The 4427-nt window shown below is 39.7% G+C and overlaps 1 long non-coding RNA gene across 1 annotated transcript; it reads left to right on the top strand.

Annotated features, from left to right (window-relative positions):
• Positions 1-1059: 1059 nt before the first annotated feature.
• On the top strand, positions 1060-2160 carry LOC126604837 (uncharacterized). The gene is made up of 2 exons (XR_007616755.1): positions 1060-1669; positions 1797-2160. It is a non-coding gene; the product is annotated as an uncharacterized LOC126604837 (long non-coding RNA).
• Positions 2161-4427: the final 2267 nt, after the last annotated feature.

The following is a 4427-nucleotide window of genomic DNA, read 5'->3' as shown; positions in this document are numbered from 1 at the left end:
GCCGAGAAGGCTAATGAGATGACCTCAATCAATAAGGACCTGGAAATCCTCCTCGACCGAGACTTGGATAGGTAACCAACCGTTCTCGCCGCAGTGCTGTTGATGCCAACGGAATATACTGCGAGATCGACTGATTCTACGGTGATAGAGCTATCTATGCCGACTTAAGATATCACTGGTTGCTTCCACAGTGCTGTTGATGCCAACGGAAGATGTGTCAGCGAAAAAAAAAGGAAAAAATCTCAAATTGTTGAGAGTTTGCGCAGGGCAGTTTTGTATTGATTTGCAGGGGGCTTGAATGATGCACAACCTCTTCTATTTATAGCAACGGCTCCCCCCAAGGTCGAGTTAAAACCCTACTCGGACTAGGTCTTCTTCTCCTGATCAGCACCAACTCGACCAGTCCTATTTTCACTAGAATTGTGAACCTAGTCCTTAACCGAGCCGGATTCGCTTCCGGGTTATTAATCCTACCGAGACTCCCTATTGCACTAGGACTCGACTTGTCTTGTGTTGTGACCTAGCCGACCTAGGTTTAGAGGCCCACGTGCTGAACGATCCATGGCATTCTTGTCGCAAAGCCTTCCGGCCGAGAATGATTCTGTACTCGGCCCAAACTATTATTTTGGGCCCAAACAAAATGTCAAATAAAAAAGTTGACACAATTATCTCCAAGTTAAGTTAGAAGGCGTATCAAATCAAAATATTTGGCAAGGAGACATACAAAAAGAGGACAGCATACCTGCCGTTATGGCTATGAACCTTGCCGCGACATATAGTAGAGTGGACATGTTGAAAAAAATAATCACTAAAACCCTTAATTATAGGAGGCAAATTTTCTACCATTCCACTCTCCGTGCTCTCTTATTTGTGTGGTCACGGTTAAGCCACGTTAACATTTTATATTACTATTCTTTTTTGTCTTATTATCTCTATAAAAAATAATATAAAATATTGACGTGGCTTAACTGTGACCGCACAAAATAGGAGGGCATGGGAAGTGGAAGGGCAGAGAATCTGCCCCAATTATACTTCTTGAAATTAACAAGTTTATGAATATTAGAGTTGAATACATGTATTATGTGAGAGTAACTTACATACAGTGCATTCCTGTTGGAAATTTGCTAAGTATGTTCTTGTAAAAATCCGTTCAGTTCTTTAGGCACCGTTTGGTACGTTGGACGGGATGGAACGCAGTGAGACGAAGTGTTCCATCCCACGTTTCGTGCACAAAAAACAGTGAAACTCGCTGTTCTGCGGAACGAAATTTGGTTACTTTCTCGTTCCACCTTTTCTCTCTGGAACGACTTGCTCCACGCTCGTGAAATACAAAATTATAATTTTTTTGAACAACAATACCCTTACTGTTTTTCATTAATTCCACTATCACCCTCCCTCTCTCTCACGTATCCTCCCTCTCTTCTACCCTCTCTCCGGTAGCCTCCTCCTCCACCACAAACCCAGCTGCATCTTCCTCGACCTCAACGCTCCCTCCACCACAGACCCACGTTCTGGGGAGTTCGCGGCGATTCCTCTTCATCTTCGTCCCATCTTTTTTCTCTGCCGCTGCCTTTTCCCGTAGCCTTCCCCCTCATCCTCTCCCGTAGCAGCTGCATCTCCAGGTTCGATCTTGATCTCGATCTTCTTCCGTAGCCGCTGCATTTTCCAGGTTCGATCTTGATCTCTATAGATCTTTAATTTTGCTTTTTTGATTGGGTTTTACTTTTTTGTTTTCTTGAATTTTCCATGGAAATTTTCAATTTTCTGGGAAATGATTGTTATTTATCTAATAATAGCTCCAGCCTGCAATTATGCGAAAGGAAAATGGGTTGTGGACCATAAGAAGCCGCTGTATTCTGGGCATGGCTGTAAGCAATGGCTGTCAAGTATGTGGTCTTGCCGGATGACACAACGCACGAATTTTTCCTATGAGAAGTTTTCATGGCAACCAAAAGATTGTCAAATGGAAGAATTTGAAGGCTCTAAGTTCTTGAAAAGGTATTAAAATGTTAAAATTAAGCAGTTTCGATCATGTGCAAGGTTTCATTTTATTACTATCTTTTTTTTTGGTAAAAAATTTATTACCATCTTGAATCTAGTGTGATGTGACCTTAGCCCCCTAGTTTGCATAAATCTGATCTATAATGGTTGTTTCTCCTATATATTGAATCCATTACAGGATAAGTTAGTCATTCAATCTTTTGATTTCATTCCGTCCAACGCGTACCAAACGCAAAATGGAGTAACCGTCTCGTTCTGTCCTGCGCGTACCAAACATAACACGGAACCTCCATTCCGTCCCGTTCTGTCCCATCATGTCTCGTCCCGTCTGCGTATCAAACGGTACCTTAGGCATGCATGCTTTAATGGTGTTCTGTACTGTAATGGACTATAATTAAGCGCCTTCTCAGTGAACTAAAAAAAATTAAGAATTGAAGTTTAACCTAATTACGTTTGCTTTATTTATTTATTTATTTATTTATAATATTAGTATTAATATGATGGAGAATTCGAACTTCAAACCTTATTCAACAATTAAAAGTGAAACCTCACTCGACGATAACTAGTATGTGTCTCAATAAATAGTGGGAATGTTTTAAGTTCCAAAAAATTACGGAAAGCTGTCTACCATCGATTACATCTATGATTTTCTCAATACAAACACAATATATTAGTCTCTCTCTCTCTCTCTCTCTCTCTTCCTGCAATTTACAGGTTACATTGATACAGTTATAATACCTACCCTATAAAGATGTTTGTCAACTCCATCATCTTTTATGTTCAAAACCCACACAGGCCATAATATAATCCATACATAGCATACCAGGGGCGCATTCCATCCCAAGATTTTCTTCGAGTAGTCTAAATAACCTTTACATAAGATGCTCCTAAATGCTCTCAATCATTTCAGTAAAGTGTTGAGATTGTCATAAGTCTCTTTTGGGGTTGTGGCCCGCATTCTTTGTATATGTTGTGGAAAACCTTGGAGTATTGAGATAACGACTCCAGGTGGAGTGGACCACATGAAGAAAAAGATTACCTGATCAAGTTCAAAACTATCTTTTGTTCATGCGAAAATTCTAATACACTCCGGTTTATAAGATGTACCAGAACATACTAAAGGATCTCAAACCCTTACCTGTATAGATTCAAAGTTTGGCACCCTCCCTTTTGCACCCAACAGAACAATTGGTTTGGATTGCATTGCTATGTCACACCATTCCCTAAAACCCAACTCTTAAACTGCCCTTTTACCCAACTTCCCCTTTTCACCCAACATATCAAATTGTTCAGTTAGCTCTGTTTCGCATCTGGTTTTCAATTACATCAATGACATGATGACCGTGTCGAGCTCGTATCTACCCTGTCGTTCCATAAATGAACTAAACTTACACATAACACAAGCATACTGAGTGTCATAAAACAAAGAAACGGCATGAATTACAGGCGTCTTGTTAGTTTCATATTTATCTTTTCTTAATAATTAGGCATGTTCGATCCAAATAAAAGGCACGCATGGAACCTTCTAGCTGAAGAAAACTTTTAGATCACGACTCAGTTTCTAAGACAAAAAAGAAAACATATATATATGGATATGATTTGGACAACAGAAAAAGTAGTGAAAGAGAGATATGAACAACCCACAAAGATAGATTATTTTGATAGTAATTAAAATAGAGCTGAAATTTAGGACTTCACTAATTCACCTTCAAGTTTTCCATGAAACACGATAATTACTGATCGGTAAAGTTGATCGAAAGAGAATACAAAATCAACAAGCAGCATGCATGTAAGCCATGAGTTGGTCAATCAGGCCTTGCATTTTAATTGCCTGTTGTGGTAAAATTGTCTCTTGTTGTATGGCATGCATGCCCTTGATGGAAGCGCAAGTATAGTAATTTGGATTTGATTTCCCGACCTCCCTCTCCTCTTATGATTGATTGCGAACCACTTGAGTGTCACCAAGTTCCAACTCCAACCATAAAAAGAGCGGTGGAGGTCGGGAAGTCAGATGGTGTTTTATGCAAACAGTTAGACACGTTGTGTGTAACTGCATTACCTTTGGACACAAGGCAAGATTTGAGTTGGGCGTTGCCTTACCCACCTTCCCTTTACACATCAAATTGTTCAATTGGGTAATGCTTGAATTGCAATGTCTAAACTCTAAACCCAACTCAAAAACTGCCCTTGCGTTAACCGACTTCCCCTTTTTCAGCCAACACATCAAATTGATTTTAGTTCGTTTTGATTGCATTTTGGTTTTTAGTTACATCGATGACATGAATGTGTTGGGTTCGTATCAACCATTTCGTACCATTTATGATCCAAACCGACATTTTGTCCTCGATATATACCTCATTTCTACCATGAAACCTGCTCTATTACGAACCTATATTTCTCACGTTACTAGTCAAGTGAAAAGATTG

This window comes from Malus sylvestris, chromosome 15 (genome assembly GCF_916048215.2).
Source record: "Malus sylvestris chromosome 15, drMalSylv7.2, whole genome shotgun sequence".
In the NCBI taxonomy this organism is placed as follows: Eukaryota; Viridiplantae; Streptophyta; class Magnoliopsida; order Rosales; family Rosaceae; genus Malus; species Malus sylvestris.
The sequence above is the reverse complement of the archived record's forward strand: the minus strand, read 5'-3'. Positions and strand labels throughout refer to the sequence as shown.